Raw genomic sequence first — 18,445 nt, 5'->3', positions numbered from 1 at the left:
AGTTTAAAAACTTTACAGCTTTAATTTACTTATATACTTGATTTTATACATGCCTTATAAAAACAGTGCCCAGAAAACTCTCAAATCATGTTATATTCAATAATAATTATTATTTTATATCATTTTTCACCAAAGGCAACACAGTAATGAGAATACACACAAGCCCATTATCAAGCATGAGTAATAAAATATTTTTCTTTACTCAACATAGTTAATTTACTATGCAGCTAGTTACCAAACAAGTTTGGTATTTACATTGAATCAGCATAACTTGCTGACATAAACACTGCCAACCTGCAGGTTCTATCTCACATCTATATTAAAATATTGTAGTTCAGGGACGACTGCTGTAAGGGTAAACACACTATCAAATCCCAAGATGATACTTGAATCCTGACATTCTCCGAAATGGAAACAATCAGTTGGATAGTGAGTTAATTCAGCGAAGGGGATGGTTATTATTACTTCGGAGTACAGAATAGGCTATAACTGTGTCAGAGAAACATAATTATTATTTCTAAAGTTATGCTTAACCTGTTCTGCAAATTACTTGAAATATTAAATTTCAAATTGCGAAAATCCAAGAATCTGCCATCCAAATAAAATGACATAGCAATGAAAATTGCTACAAACTAAAATTTAGTAACTTATTTTTGTTATAAACTAGTGTTTTATACATAGTCAATTAATAAAAATTGAAGCCACACTAGTTCTTACTAATGGCTATATTGTAATAAGAAACATTATTCAGCAGCTATGCATGAATAATTAAATACTATTTTTCCTACTTAATACACATCTAACTTACTACTAGGTTGGTTTCAAAACAAATCCTGTCTGACTAGTTGGCCTCTTTCCCTATTGCTCTTTCTTTCCTTATCAATTTTTGTTTCCTTAATTCTACAAAAACAAACGACCTCATCTTTCACCATACCAAATTTATTAGCATTTTAACTGCCCACTCTATAAGGCTGCCAATATCTTCTTGTATTTTGGTGCAGTTTTCCATGTGATTCACTACATGCCATGTTTTGACTCATGAAGACTCGAGTCTATCAGTTTAATTGTGGGTAATGTATGTATGAAAATGATGTTTTATTTATTTATTTTATTTATTGGGATACAGCCTATTGCTCTTTGGCCCTCTGAGCCATGCTGCCCAGCAACCACTGATTTAACCCTAGCCTAACCAGAGGACAATTTACAATGGGCAATTAACCTAATCACTGGTACGTCTTTCGACTGAGAGAGGAAACCGGAGCACCCAGAGGAAACGCACACTGTCATGGAGAGAATGTACAGCACCTATAAAATGTATTCACCCCCCCCCCCCCGGAAGTTTTCATGTTTTATTGTTTTACAACATTGAATCACAATGGATTTAATTTGTCTTTTTTGACACTGATGAATAGAGAAACTTATTCATGTCAAAGTGAAAACAGATCTCTACAAAGTTATCTAAATTAATTACAAATGTAAAACACAAAATAATTGATTGCATAAGTAGTCACCCCCTTTAATATGACACTCCAAATTATCGCTGGTGCAGCTAATTGGCTTTAGGAGTCACATAATTAGTTAAGATGTCATAGCTACATACAGACCTGTGTGCAGTCAAGGTGTTTCAACTGATTGTAGTAAAAAAAATACCCCTGTATCTGGAAGGTCCAACTGCTGGTGAGTCAGTATCCTGGCAAAAACTACACCATGAAGACAAAGGAACACTCCAAGCAACTCCACAAAAAGGTTATTGCAAAGCACAAGTCAAGAGATGGGTACAAGAAAATTTCCAAGTATATGGCACAGCTGTAAATCTGCCTACAGCAGGCCATCCTTAAAAACTAAGTGACTGTGCAAGAAAGGAACTAGTGAGGGAGGCCACCAAGGGATCTATGACAACTCTGGAGGAGTTACAAGCTTCAGTGGATTGGATAGGAAAGACTGTGCAAACAACTGTTGGCTAGGTGCTTCATCATTCACAGCTTTATGGGAAAATGGCAAAGAAAAAGCCACTGTTGCAAAAATAAACTCATGAAATCTCAGCTAGAGTTTGCTGGAAGACATGTGGGAGACTGAAATCAGCTGGAAGGAGGTTCTATGGTCTGATGAAACCAAAATCAAGTTTTTTAGCCATCAAACTAAATGTTATGTTTCGTGTAAGCCAAACACTGCACATCATCAAAAACACACCATCCCTACTGTGAAGTATGCTGTGGGGATGCTTCACTGCAGCAGGCCCTGTAAAGCTTGTGAAGGTAGAGGGTAACATGAATGCAGCAAAATACAGGGAAATTCTGGAGGAAAACCTGATGCAGTCTGCAAGAGAACTGCGACTTGGGAGAAGATCTATTTTTTCAGCAAGACAATGATCCCAAGCGTAAAGCCAAAGTGACCCAGGAATGGCTTAAAAACAACAAAAGTTAATGTTCTGTAGTGACCAAGTCAGAGTCCAGACCTCAAACCAACTGAGAATTTGTGGCTGGACTTGAAAAGGGCTGTTCACTCCTGATCCCCATGCAATCTGAGAGAGCTTGAGCAGTTTTGTAAAGAAGAAAGCGGGGAAAAAATCAGTGTCCAGATGTGCAAAGCTGATAGAGACCTATCCACACAGACTCAATTGCTGCCAAAGGTGCATCTACTAAATACTAACCTGATGGGCTGAGTAATTGTGCAATCAATTATTTTGTGTTTAATAATTGTAATAAATTTAGACCAACTCATTTTCACTTTGACACGAAAGAGTCTTTTCTGTTGGTCAGCGTCAAAAAGCCAAATTAAGTCCACCGTGATTCAATGTTGTAAAACAATAAAACATGAGAACATCTGGTGGGGGGGGGAGTGATTAATTTTTATAGGCACTGTATAACCTCCTTACAAACAGCAGCCAGAAATTGCATGTTGTATGGGGGAAATTATGTGTCACGTGTTTTTTATGTACAAAACCTGTTCGAGAGCCCACAAAATTAGGAGGTCCGCCCTTAATGGAACATGCAAAATATAAGGAATTTCAGAAATACAGCAAGGAAATAGTCCTTTCAGCCCACTAGGTGTACTCTAACCATTAACCACTCCTTTACACTAATCCTACTTCTTATTTATCCCCACATCCTCATTAACTATCTCTAGATTTTCATTCACCTACTAAAGGCAATCTACAGCGGCTGTTTAACCTACTGACTCATGGCTTTGGTATGTGGGATGAAACACATGAGATCAGAAGGAAAACATGCAAATTCAATACAGACAGCACTCTAGGTTAGGATTGAACCCAAGTCTCTGATACGATTAGCTGCGGCACCTGTCCCGTACATTAGATAAACTCAAATTATGCTATCACTCTGGAGTTCTTAAAGGGGAGTCAACATTGAATACAGCATTCTTGAAAGCCAATGTACCACTTGAGAATAATAAACCTGAGAAAGGATAGCCCATGTTATTGATGTAGTCCTTGAGATTATGATAGAAAAAGTTGAAATTCAGAAGAAAGACCAGGACTTTTGTAAACCCTCGTACTACAAGGTGCTTAAAGTCAAGGTGGAGTTTATCATTATATGAACAAGTACACGACCCTCCATTGATCGGGGTCAACCATGGATGTTGCATCCCAGCTATCTACGTGATACCTGGGCAGTTCGATATGAAGAGCAAACTGTTATCCATGCAGTAGACCCCCCCCCCACTCCACGCAACTGATGAATCAAAAGGAACAGCAGAAAATGATACAGTTTGGCACCAGCAGCATCGCAGGAAATGCCAGTCAGTGTTGAACTCAACATAGGGACTGCCTTAGGGACTCCAACTCTGGACTTTTCCTCAAGGTTTACTTCCAAAACCTTTCCAATGACTGGATACAGTCACAAGGGAGCAGAGGTTTGTAATCAGAGTTTTCCTTCTCCCAGATGAGCTGCTAACTACGGCTGACAAGCCCCATCTACCTGAAGGGATTGGTTTTATGGCACTAGTAACCCATCTTTCTCCCTTCCCCGTCAATAGAAACAGTTCAGCAGGGCTTAGTAGCTAAGCCACATGTGAAAACCGGGAGCTGGTCTTGGTTGTCAGAGGCTATTTGAGATGCAGGCTATTTGGGAGCATTTAATAGCAATGGGAGCTTATCCCCTCTACTCCTCCTCCACCGCCCCACCCCTCAAGCTATAACATTCTTAATGTATATACTGGGGTAATGAAAATCTTACTTGCAACAGCATCAGGGCACCATAGCACTAGATACACAACATTTGCAAGAAAAAAATATTTATACATAATGTTTACAAGAAAAGAAAACACAATTAGAACAACAAACAAAAAAAAACTCCGTATTTCTCATTCCAGATATACAAAAAGTACAATCTGGTCAGGTCTAGCACCATCTGTTCTACTCCAAAGAACAAGACAACAACATCATGTCAATAAATCCAACAGTCATATCCATCAGCATGTCTGTGTACGAAAGAACATGGGGTATTTAGCAGTGGTAACTGGTGAGCAAACTTTGCTAGGCTAGACAAGAAAAATACCTGTTGTGGAGCAAATTTATAACCAGATGTAATTAGATTGACACATCTGGTTATAAATAAGGAAAAATTGAGCCAGTTTGATGAGTATCAGCACATAAATAGTTGGGGCAATTTACATGAAAACTTACACAAGATACCTGGAGATTCAGGATGTGGGTCTAGCTCCAACTTTACATAAGAATTGCACGCAGCCAAGAACCTATTCCTTCTAACATGAATGAGGCAGACAGCTCTATGTTAGTACTTAAACCACACATGATGTAATGTCTGATAGACTCCACTGATAAATGGACAGAAGCTACCAAATGTTTTGGTTTGTAATCCAAACTCTGATTCCACTGTTGCTATGGTACTTGAGTGTGTTTTGGAATTCCAATAATCTTTAGCCCAAAGGTGCTGCTTGATTTGTTGACACACTCCTTTGGGGGATGCAGTGAAAACAGGCAGTCCCCTCTCAGAATAAAAGGATTTGCTTGCTCATCAATATTGCTTCAATTATGCTCCTTCAGTTGTCAATCAACCAGATAGCCCAGATTGGTGCTACTTGTACTGCTTTAGATGTGGTCCAAAGTTAGCCTCTCTGGACACAGTGCTGTTTACAGTCATCCTTCATAATCAGTTGCAATATCCTCCATTCTAAGGGACCAATTACCATGAATTTGTCTGTGCCACTTAAGCAGCACTGCAAAGTTGTAGCAAGGTATAGGCAATGGAGGGCAGGAATCAATAATTGCATGAGTTCTAGATTTGCTAATTATTTGTATGCAAATATTCATGCTGATTTGCTTACAACAAGATGGGAACTTGGCACCTTTGGGTTTCAAATTTGTTCTTTGTCAGGCATCATTGAACAGGTCAGCATTTTTTGCTCATCCCTACTTGCAATTGTGGGTGGTACATTAGTGATGGCCTTCCAGTCCGGGAATTCAGTCTCTCTCCAAAGAATACATACTAATGATGGGGCATAATTTCTCAGTGAATGAAACTGATTAAAGTGAAATACTTGTCTGTAGGATTGCCACTCTTAATCCCCAAAAGAATAAGAAATGGATTGAATGGCCTTTTAGACACCATTGATGGCTCAGATCAGCTACTCTTGTCAATTTACATGTTATATCGAAAAAGTTTTTTAGTGGAAAAGAAATGAATTTCTGCTACATTGGACCACTCATTTGGTCAACCAATGAATGTGTGTTTAATGTTTTAGAATGCACAGTCCAGTACTGAATTTTAATGCACTATTACAGGCCTGGTCAATCCTTCATTTATCTGCCCTTAGACCGTGACTGATATTAACCTTCTCCTTGGTGGTCATGTTGCATTCTTTATTGTTGGCTGAGAACAACGCTCATGCAAACACGTTGTTCTGATCCATTGTTGTTCTTGATAGGAATCACTTTGCATAATGAGGATTTCTGCCTTTGTATACTTCTGAAGCAGAAAAATATTAGATTTCAGTCAGCTTTCTTCATTACTTTGAGGAATTGTGTCTCTTAACTGCAGACAGACTCAGGCTATGTCTACACTACGCCGGATAATTTTGAAAACGCCAGTTTCGAGTAAAAACGATAGGCGTCCACACTAAGCGTTTTTCAAAATATCTCTGTCCACATTAGACGGATATTTGGGCGAATCTCCTACACACAGAAAACAAGCGAAGAGGAAACGATATACTTGGTGCGCGTTTGTCCAGTTACAGAGTAGAAAAACTTAAAAGGAATTGCTCTTGGCTCTCGCACAGGAGGACTTAAAACTAAAAAAAACAAATACTGGAGCGTATGGAGGCAACCGACAGGGAGTTCACGGACAGTATGACCCAGCTGACGACGAACATTGAAAAACTGACTAACTCCGTTGCATTAATAAAGCACCTTGTTAAGTGTATAAAACATGTCTGCATCAGTGTTATCTTGTATTTCCATACAATGTTACATTAGGCTGTTACACATCTATTGTCAGAGAAGTACTTGCATAAATAGGTAAAGCATCTTCTTACAAGCAAGGACAGAAAACAGGGCAAAGTGAGTATACTTATTTATTCAGTAAGCTATGGGTCAAAGTATTTGGTGAGTACATTTCTAACTCTTCTGGCTTCAGTCTCATTTGCCGTCTGTTCTGAAATTGTTAGGTTCTGCGAAGTGCAGAAACAAATATCGCTGTGATGATTGTACGCTCTTTTTGGCGACAATACAGTAGTAATAATAAGAAGAATAATAATAAGAAGAAAACAATGAAATGCCGCGCTGTCGCCATCTGTTCTGGCATGTCATGACAGCGGTTTTAAAAATCTCCGGTTACCCCGTACACACTGCAACGGATGTTAGGTGTTTTCAGATTTATTCACTCTGGAGACCGTTTCTGAAAACCTCCATTTTCGGGGGCTGAAAACGCCGATTCAGTGTGGACAGAAGGTCAAAACGAAGAGAAAAAGCTTTGTTTTCAAAATTATCCAGCGTAGTGTGGACGTAGCCTCAGAAAGTCAGTGGTGGTTTGTCAAAATTCTAAATATATCTGTGGAATTCCAGAAATCTACACTTGTTAGTTTTTGTGCCCTTCTGCCTTTTGGCCAAAGCAATCTCACTGAAGAATCTGGACACTTTTCATGCTTTCAATGGCAGAAAACCTTTAAGAGCGAAGTAACCAGTAGACTACTAACTCTGTGGTACAATGTGCTTTGGGTCCCACACACTCTATTCTCGTGATTGCCAATCGTCAGTAACATTGCTACACATCATCTCCACTGCAAAAAAAATGTTAAATTCTCTTATCAGCCATACTTTGTGGTAAGTCAGCACTGGTACTGAATTAGCACTCTCTTCAATCCCCAATCCCACCAAGCATAGTTTCTGTACAAACTTTCTACATTTTCCAGCTCTTCCAGACAGGGTAGGTTTGTCTCATCTTCTTAAGCGTAGGAAGAATCATAAGGCACAAAGGTAATTCATCAATCTATCATATCAGATCCAAGGTCAGTCAAGCAAGATTTAAAAAGCCATGATTAAGGGCGCTACTGTCAATCAAGCTCACTATGCCTCAAAATATAAAATAAGGCCTTGTGTACAACAACAAATAACTGCAGACATGGTTAAATCATGTGACATTTTTGAATTTTGTCCATTGGTAATCATACCCAGTCGGCTTCCCAATGTGACACAACTGCTTTAAACTTGTTTAAATAAAAAGAAGAAACTGATTTTCCCCATTTGCACTGAACTAGACTATACAGGTAAATTGTGTGGTGTGTCTGTCCAAGTTTGTCTGTGTGTGTGGCTGCCCATGTATGCATTTGAATGCTGCAGCAATAATCTAGAGGATATGGTTGATGATTTCCCTCATAAATTGAGCACATGTATGCATCGACATACTCCTGGCACTGATGTATTTGGCCAATTCCATTGAATGTTACAGAATCTCCCCAGATTATGAAAAAATCTGATTTACAGAAATTCGATTTTACACAAATTCTCCTTCAATTTGTAAAAATATTTTTTTCATTATACGGAAGTTGTTACAGAAATGCAAACACCTTCAGGGGTTATGGAATGGTAGTTAACAACCAATCAACAAAAAATTGTTTACATGTAACCTCCCCACAGTAATCAGACAGCATTGTCTCTTACAACAAGTAGGCCGCTTCAAATATTTGTTTCTATTTACAGTATACATGTAAAATACTTTATCAAACAATACAACATCTAGTGATGCTTAAATGCGATTAAAAATAGCCATGGGATGAGGAACATTCTGATTTTGTATCATTGTGACTACACTAAAAACTACCATCTCCGTAACACTAATCCAGCGGTCCCCAAACACTGGGCCGCAGACCGGTACCAGGCCGCAAAGCATGTGCTACCGGGCCGCGAGGAAACGATTTGAGTCAGATGGACCTTTCCTCATTCCCTGTCACGCATTGTTGAACTTGAACATAGGGTTGCCAACTGTCCCGTATTTGCTGGGACATCCCGTATATTGGGCTAAATTGGTTTGTCCCATACGGGACCGCCCTTGTCCTGTTATTCCCTCACTAACGTAGAGTGTTCCTATGAAACCTTTCGTGCAGAAATGGCGTAAAGCGAAGAAGCAATTACCATTAATTTATATGGGAAAAATATTTCAGCATTCCCAGATTCAAAAAATAACCTACCAAATCATACCAAATAACACATAAAACCTAAAATAACACTAACATATAGTAAAAGCAGGAATGATATGATAAATACACAGCCTATATAAAGTAGAAATAATGTATGTACAGTGTAGTCATGAAAATTAAGCCAAAATCGATTTGTGGGAAAAAAAATTGGCACATACGCGCATGGGCACACAGGTGCCCGTGCGAGGCTTCATAGTCATGGTAGTCTTTCCTGGGGTAAACAGAAGTCTCCTGTATTTGACTGCTACTTTTGTCCCTTATTTGGGAGTGAGAATGTTGGCAACCCTAACTGTAAAAGACATGTTGAGGTGAGTTTAACCTTACTTGAACACCCCCCCCACCGCCCCCGTTGGCCAGTCCGCAAGAATATTGTCAATATTAAACAGGTCCGCGGTGCAAAAATGGTTGGGGACCCCTGCACTAATCAATAAACTCCAAGTCCTAGGTCTTGATATCTTCTTCTAACTGGATCTTCAATTTATTCACTTGCAAACCCTAGGCAGTATGGATTGGCAGAAACATCTTCTCCATAATCACCATCAGTATGTGTATACTACAAGTCTGTGTGCTTAGCCCTCTGCTTATACTTACAACTGATACTGGCCTTATACTTACAATTGAGGCTAATGCCATATTCAAGTTTGGTGATGACACTGTCGTTGGCCAAATCCAAGGTGGTAACAAATCAGCATACAGAAGAGAAATCGAAAATCTAATGAAGTGGTACCACAACAACAACTTCTCACTCATCATCAGCAAAACCAAAAAGCTGGATGCTGACTACAGGAGGAAGAAATTGGGGATCTATGAAGCAGTGCTCATTAGGGATCAGAGGTGGAGAAGATCAGTAGCTTTAAATTCCTGAGAGTTATCATATCAGAGGATCTGTCCTGGGACCAGCATGTAAACACCATTTCAAAGAACGCAAGGCAGCGCTTCTACTTTACTAGAAGTTTGCACAGATTCTGCATGCCATCTAAAACTCAGACAAAGTTTTATAGATGAGCAGTGGAAAGTATCTGGACTGGTTGTCTCAGTCCGGTATGGAAACACCAGCGCCCAAGAATGAAAGAGTCTGCAAAAAGCTCATAAGGTTTCTTTCGATATTGTATTGTATTATTTCCATATTATATCCTGTACTTAATGCAGCTGCCTGTATTGCTGAATCATTGTTTCAAGCTTTCACAACATAAATTGGGCAACAGGATAAGATTTGGTTAAAAAGAAAATCAACTATGAATTTCACCAGAATAAATGTGATTTAAAGCACAAAGCCCTGCATATTTAAATAAGTAACCCCCCACCCCCCACCGAGACATCTCCTTATATACCTTCTTAGTGAGCAGGGCATGGGGTAGAGGACTTAATGTTTGATCTATTGGCCTTTTATGATTGGTTTACTGCTGAAATGCTGCAATCAATATCTGTAAGCATGTGACTGTTTCCCTCCATCGATAATGCCTGACCTGCTGAATTTCATAGGTGTTTTGTGTGTTGTTTGTAATTGGGCTTGACTTTGAGCTAAAGACTCATAAAATAAACTTGCTGATTCTCTGAGAGGATTGTGTGGAGGAGGAAAAACATGGATTTTCAGATTTTCAGCAAAGTACTATATATGAATTTCAAGGTGAAGAATACCTTGGCACATGAATCCAATGATCTCACAGAGAAATAGATTGTAAGATGTGTACAAAATAACAAGTTCAATGGACTTGAATTTTGTTAAACTGCCAAAATTGAGAATTACAGGTGTGCTGTGGAGCAATAGTTGTTTAATATATTAAAGTGATAGACATGACATTTAGTCATGTAGATTTTTGTTTCAATGAGCTACACAGTGCATAAAATCTATTGTGAAATGCTGTCAGTGCTTTGCCATGCATAATTGTACCAAATGTGTAGCACCATGAGTATAACATAGAGATGAAGCAAACAGAGCATCGGTGGGGGTAGGGTGCCAATTCTGGTGCAATGTTTAGTGTTAGTATTTTCCCTGTGAAATTGATTCAGGTGTGTGCATATAATAAGTTTGAGGATCTCAGAAATCAGTAGAAACAACAGGGCTTTCAGAATTGTGGGAGTAGGATGGAGCAAAATTTATTAGAATAATGAAAACAGAACTCTGGAGCAACAAAACACTAAAACTGCCTTGAATATTGCAAAGGTGAAACTGCTGTGTAACTTAAAAACTGGGTGCTTGGACCCACTGGTTCTCAGGGCTACCAGCAAGAGGGGCCTTGCACAAAAGAAAGAACAAAGGATGTTAATTGACTTCCTGAAGCAATGCCAAATCTCTCTGAAGAATAATGCATCAACATAATAGTGTGTCCACAAATATTTCATGATGCAGAATGTCTCTATCGAACATTTTCTGAACTTCTATGCTGCAGGAGGACTGACACAGCCTTCTCAGTCTCTTCAAGTAAATGAAGTCTCTTATGCCCGGTTCAGGTAGTGAAAGTGAAAATCAGGGTTGTGATTACCATCATATACACAGATTCAATGGAAAATTTACTTGCAGCAGCATCACAGGCACATCATATAAACATATTTCACAAGAAATTAAACAATTATACACAATTCTCACAAGAAAGAACACAATTGGACTAAAATTAAAATCCATTTTGTTGTAAAGTGATTGAAGTGGTCATCAATAAATGCAAGTAGGAAATATAAAAACACAAAATCTGTAGTTTCTTTCATATTTTGTATTTACTTATTTTTCCCATATAACTTCTTGTAGAGCAAATGTTATTCTGTACCTCACTCTGCCTAAAACACAATCTAAGCCATTCAGCAGTTAACTTGCAGAATTTTAATCTATTTATCGTGTGCATCTTTAATCATACTGCTACTGAACAGTTACAGCAATGTAAACCATACTTTAATAAATTACACTGAAAAATAAATACATGAATAATTAGATGCTTATCAAATTAAAAGAAAACAAAGTGCATGTTATTATTTAAAGTACCTCAGACTTATAAAGAGAGCATAAAAGACTAAGGCTCATCAATATATACTATCAATATCTCCACTTGTTAATGGAACAAACAAACGGTTATTACTGAAGCACAAGACCTTTGATTCCATCCCCAGAATAGAGTGATGGGATGATTATATCCACATAGTTGAAAAAATGCTTGCATGATTGTGAAAAGAAAAATAACTGTGGTAGGAAAAGAACACGTGACACAGTTGATGACTTAATATTCTTTTTAGAAGCTTCATGAATTTGTGATTTTATCCAAGTCAAAGAGACAATGAGGGATTTCAATGTGAAGGTAGATTGGGAAAATCAGGTTGGTGCTGGAGCTCAAGACAGGGAATTTGTAAAAAATAACAATGAGATATATTTTTAGAGCAGCTTGTGGTTGAGCCCACTAGCAAAAAGGTAATTCTGGATTGTGTGTTGTGAAACGAACCTGATTTCATTAGGGAGCTTAAGGTAAAGGAGCCCTTAGGAGGCAGTTTGAGGGAGAAAATAAAATCAGATGTATTAGTATTACAGTGGCGTAAAGGAAATTACTGTGACATCAGACAGGAGCTGGCTGATGAAGGGGACACTTGCAGGGATGACAGCAGAACAGCAATGGCTGGAGTTTCTGGGAGCAAATCTGAAGCCACGAATTAGATATATCACAAACAATAATTTGCATTCTAAAGGGAAGGTGAGATAACTGTGGCTGTCAAGTGAAGTCAGAATCAGAATTAGGTTTATTATCACTGGCACGTGTCCTGAAATTTAACTTAGCAGCAGTAGTTCAATGCAATACATAGAAGAAGAAAAAAAGTAAAATAATAAATAAATAAATTTACAGTATATGTATATTGAATAGATTAAAATTGTGCAAAAAACCAGAAATAATGTATATTAAAAAACTGAGGGTTCAATGTCCATTTAGGAAACGGATGGCAGAGGGGAAGGAGCTGTTCCTGAATTGCTGAGTCAAAGACAGCATGAAAGCAAAAGAGAGGCCATATAATATAGCAAAAAAATAGTAGGATTGGGCATCTTTTAAAAGCAATAGAAGGCAATTAAAAAGTGATAAGGAGAGAAAAATGAAATATGAAAGTAAAAGAGAGGCAAGAGTGGGTATCAGAGTCAGGAAAATTACACTGGAGGAGTAATGATGGGGGAACAAAGAAATGGCAGGCAAACTTAATAAGTATTTTGTGTCAGTCTTCATTATGGATGCATTATTAATGATCTTTGAAAAATCACTAGATTCTGGAATGGTTCCAGAGACTGAAAAATGCAAATGTCACTTTAAGAAGGGAGGGAGGCAAAGGACAAGAAATTATAGGCCAGTTATCTTGACTTTAATGCTTGGGAACATGTTGGAATCCATTATTAAGGATGGGGTTTTGGGTTACTTGAAGACACATAATAAATAAAGGCTAAAGTCAGCATGGTTTTCTTCAGGGGAAATTCTGCTTGACAAATCTTTTGGAATTCTTTGAGGAGGATAGACAAAGGGGAGTTAGAAGATGTTGTTTGCTTGGATTTTCTGAAGGCCTTTGACAAGGTATCACATATGAGGCTGATACACAAAATTAGACCACATAGTATTTATTACAGATAAGATACTAGCATTGACAGAAGATTGGCTGACTTGCAGGAGGCAAATAAGGGGGCTTTCTCTAGTTGGCTACCGATGTTTTGCAGGGGTCGATATTAGAACTGCCTCTTTTCATGCTTTATATGAATGATTTCGATGATTGAATTCATGGCTTTGTGGGCAAGTTTGTGGATGATACAAAGATAGGTACTATTGAGGAAGCAAGCAGTCTGTAGATGGAATAACATCTGCAGGAGAATGAGCAAAGAAGTGGCAGATGGAGTGTAGTGTTACATATGGTCATGCACTTTGGTATAAGGAATAAAGGCGTAGACTATTTTCTAATGGGGAGAAAATTCAAAAGCAGAGGTACAAAGGGACTTGGGAGTCCTCGTGCAGGAATCTCTAAAGCTTAGCTTATTTAAGTAAGTTAAGGAAAGCAAATACAATGTTAGCATTCGTTTTGAGAGGATTAGAATATAAAAGCAAGGCAGTAATGCTGAGATTTTATAAAGCACTGGAACAGGTTGCGCTTGGACAATTTACAACAACCAATTAACCTACCAAACAATCATCATGGGAGGAAACTGGAGCACCTGGAAGAAACCCATGTGGACATGGGGTGGGGGGCGGGTGGAATCGTACAAACATCTTACAAAGAGCAGCGGGAATTGAAGCTAGGTCACCTGAACTATAAAGCATTGTCCTAACCACTACGCTACCATGCCACCCCAAAGCAGAGGTTGATAGTTTCTGGATTAGTAAGAGCATCAAAGATTACAGGGAGAAGGCAGGAGAATGGGGTTGAGAAGGATATTATATCCGTCATGAAGGAATAGCACAGCAAATGAATGAGCCATATGGCCTAAGTCTATGTCCATGTCTTACGGTCCTATGGTTTTAAAGCAGCTTGTTCATATACCTAGCTTTTTCTTTTTTCCATCCAACTCTACTCAGACTGTATACTGTTCCTAAACTGTTCATTGCTTAGTACATGTAGTTAATCACTATGTTTTTAGTAAACCAACACAAGCCCAATCAAACTGACGATTCAAAACCATCATTTAATTGAAGGCTACAACACGTGACAACATATACTTGTGATGTGGCAGCATGCAATTTAATAAAATTTATTTGTGTGGTGAGGAATGCACTGAAATTAAGACTAATTGAATGACACAAAGGTAGAATGGAAAGTAAGTTGTGAAGAGGACAAAAAGGTTCCAATTGAATGTGGATAGGTTACATGTGTGAGTAGATATTAAGTAAATGAAGTATCTAAATGGTGAGATACTACAGAGCTCTGAGATACAAAGGGATTGGGTGTCTTTGCTCATGCTTCCTGAAAGATTAATATGCTGGTACAGCAAGTAATTTTGAAAACCGACAGAACATTATTGCTTATTGGGAGCGGAATGCTTAAGCTACATGAAGCTTGATGAGACTGCAACTGGAATATTGTATTGGTTTCCTTATTCAAGGACAGATGTTAATATATTGAAAGCAGATCAGAGAAGATTGACTAGAAAAATACTTGGAAGAGTTGAATTGCCTTATGAGGAAAGGTTGGATAGGTCAGGCTTGCATCCATCAAGAGGGCATAAAAGATGATGAGGATCAGAATAAATGTGGAGAAGATGTTTCTTTTTTTCTGGGAGGATTTAGAATTAAGAGGCAACGCATACAAAGTGTTGGAGGAACTCAGCAGGTCAGGCAGCATCTATTAGAGGAATAAACAGTTGACATTTTGGGCCAAGACCCTTCATAAGAACTGGAAAGTAAGGGAGAAAAATACATAACGTGGTAGTGGGGCAAGCTAGCAAGTAATAAGTAAGGGGGAAGATGAGTGGATGTGGAGGGAAGATGGAGTAGGGAGCTGGGAAGTGATATATTGAAGAGGTAAAATGCTGAAGAAGAAGGAGTATGATAGGAGAGCACAGCAAACCATGGAAGAAAGGGAAGGACATGGGTGGTAATGGAATCTCAGTCCAAAATATCAAGAGGAATATATACTTATTCCTTTCCATATATGCTGCCTGATCTGCTGAGTCCCTCCCAGTCTTTGTGTGTGTTGCTCAAATTTTTCAACATTTGCTGAATCTCTTATGTTTAGAGTTAAAGAGTTAGTGTTTAGAAGTAAAGGGTCTCCCATTGACTGTAAGTTCTTTTTCCTTCTTTCAAAGGGTCATAAGTCTCCAGAGTTCTTCTTCCAATGTTTGAGTATTTTTAAGGCAGAGTTATACATAATATTCATACGAAGGGTGAAAGGTTATTGTAGTGAGATGGGAATGCATTTGAGAGGATAATCAAATCAGGCATGATCTTATTAAATGGTGGAGGAAGTTCAAAAGGCCAAGTTGTCTACTTATGTTCCTATTTCATATGACTATGTTTGCAACTTGCAGCAAGCCTATCCAACATCAAATTAAGTTATAGGGGGACAAGACATACAGTAGATAGATGAAAATGCACCCTTCAGCATTAATAGTTTCAAGGAAATATGAATGGAGATGAAAGAATGGACATTAAGTTTATCTCTTGGAGAAAATGATGTTTCCTTCCACCCACTATTCAACTTCCAACAAATTTTAAGAATAGATTGTAAGATCATGAACTATATGATAGCAGGCCACTTGAGTAGATTAAACAATAGTTGAATGCGATATCTGAGAAATGACCTCTCCATTAGTGTCCAACTCTCACTAATCACTACTTTAACTTCAAAGGTTTGAAAGATATGAGACATTTGTACAAGGTTAAGATGTTTACAAGTATTCACCAGTTAAGATCTCATTATACATTTCAAGCTCTGTTATATCATACCTGACTCACATAACCTCATATTAAAATGCCTATTGGTGCCTGAGGAAAGCTAGTTTTGAAAATGATCTACAACTGCAATATCGGAGATCATTCTGTAAAATATTTATTTATTTCCTTGTGAGCCAGAGGGAGCAGTATGCCCCCTGAACCCTAGATGAGAAACTATAAGACTTATCCTATCTGGGTTTCTATCTGGTGATTCCAAAATTATCACTTTCTGATGCTTCCCTTTCTAAATCATTTGCTGTAATTCTCGAGGATATTCTGATGGGACTTCGATAGCGATTCTGTGCAATCTCATAGCTGACTCTGAACTCTGTATCATTACAGTGAAATCAGGCCAAAGATTTCTTGCAAAATGTTATGAGATATTTAATTAAAATGGATAGGGATCCATTTGCACAGCATGTAAGCTTGGCGCATCATCTAATGCAGTTGCCTTGAAAATCACATCTTCTGAGTTTTCTGGTTTCAGCCAAAAAAAGCATTTATTCTGTAAAGGTTGCAAGTAACTTATATGTAAAAGAAAACTGTTGTGAAAACCACAGTGGCATTTTACAGAGCAATGATTTTGATCCAGAAATTAACATGTTGAAAATGGTAATTAGTATCTTGAATATAGAGCCTCCTTCACTTACCTGCTGCAACATTTAATATTACTTTAGAAAGTTCAAGCTTGCTGCATTAAAATCACTTAAAATATAAAGGGATGTAAACAAACACATTGTACATTAGATCAAACTTGATTTCTTTCTCTGAAATGCAAAATGCTAGAGTAGGGTATTATGAAATTACAAGGTGAAACATAATACTGTAGATTGCAAACATGGGAAAATAATTGGAATCTGGTACAATTCAGGAATGTAATGATGATTATTCTAACTATCATTTCCAATGACTATGGCAATTGACCTTTTCCTTGCATTTTTGGTTTTTCACTCTTTTGATTACATGATAATCAAAACTGTATGCATGGCACAAGGTATTCTTTAACCAGGTTTGATATATGTTCATGAAAATTTTCATAATTTTCACTTCTATCCTTCAAAATATAAGCCCTAATACTTCACTTGCTTTAGTACTAAGCAATGATGCAAACTTTAGTGATTAATGTATTGGAACTATGAAATCCCTCTGTTCCTTGATCAGTTTTAGTGAATTAGTATTAGCAGCTCACTTTTAGTGAATCAGTCAATCACACCTATATGTCTATAACACACATCTAAAATGCTGTCAATAGCATCATATTTTCCCCACAAGCTATGCAAAATTACATACAATTGCACAGAACATAAGACTAATTGGTCCAGTCCAGAATAGAGTTGAGTCTTTTTCCTTTTAGCCCCTCTAAATCTTTTTATACAACTTTCCATTTCCTTCTCTTTCATATGCTTGTCCAGTCTTCCCTTAAAGCACATAAACACGATTTGCTTCAATCACACTGTGAAGTACAGGTCGACCTTCACTAATCCAACTACCTGTAATCCAGTTCCTTTGATAATCCGGCACAGATTACGCTTAATGTGATCCTTCTGTAATTCGGCATTTTCACTAATCCGGCACTCCTCAGGTCCCAATGGTGCAAGATTAGTGAAGGTCAACCTGTACAAATTCTATGTTTTATTATGTTAATTAAGTTTCTCTGAATACTTGGATTTCTTGGTGACTATCTTATATTGATGGTCCCTGTTTTTCTCTTGACCCCACAAGTAGAAATATTCTCTCACCATCCATCCATCAAAACCTTTCATTTTAAAAATCTCCGTTTGGTTATCAGACAGCTTTTTTTATTGGAGACAGAGAAGACCCAACCTGTTAGTCTTTTCCTGATGGTTGACCTTTTCCTTGCATTTTTGGTTTTTTACTCTTTTGATTACATGATAATCAAAACTGTATGCATGGCACAAGGTATTCTTTAACCAGGTTTGATATATGTTTATGAAAATTTTCATAATTTTCACTTCTATCCTTCAAAATATAAACCCTAATACTTCACTTGCTTTAGTACTAAGCAATGATGCAAACTTTAGTGATTAATGTATTGGAACTATGAAATCCCTCTGTTCCTTGATCCCACTTACACCTTCATATCTTCCCACCAAAATATACTGCTTTACATTTATCATTGTTATTTGCCCATTCTACAATACTATTTGTTCCATTCTTCTTCAGTATTGTCTATGTCCTCTCAATTTGGGATGCTCTATAAATGAGTAAAGTGCACTCTTAATTCCGTAGTTTAAGTTGTTATTACTAGGTAAATAAGGACACAGGATTTCAAAGATCAGAAGGCAAGCATGCATGGTCAACATAGTTTTATAAAACAGAATTGTGTTAAGGGAATTTACTTGGGTTCTTTGTGGTTTAACAAGCTGTGACGATATAGAATG

General features: G+C 37.8%; 1 protein-coding gene across 2 annotated transcripts in view; it reads right to left on the bottom strand.

The window, feature by feature from the left end:
* tmem132e (transmembrane protein 132E) overlaps nt 1–18,445 on the bottom strand; it is a 601,125-nt gene that overhangs the window by 241,574 nt on the left and 341,106 nt on the right. The window lies entirely within an intron of this gene.

Source organism: Mobula birostris, chromosome 25, assembly GCF_030028105.1.
Source record: "Mobula birostris isolate sMobBir1 chromosome 25, sMobBir1.hap1, whole genome shotgun sequence".
NCBI lineage: Eukaryota > Metazoa > Chordata > Chondrichthyes > Myliobatiformes > Myliobatidae > Mobula > Mobula birostris.
This window is presented reverse-complemented; position numbering and strand designations above follow the sequence as displayed.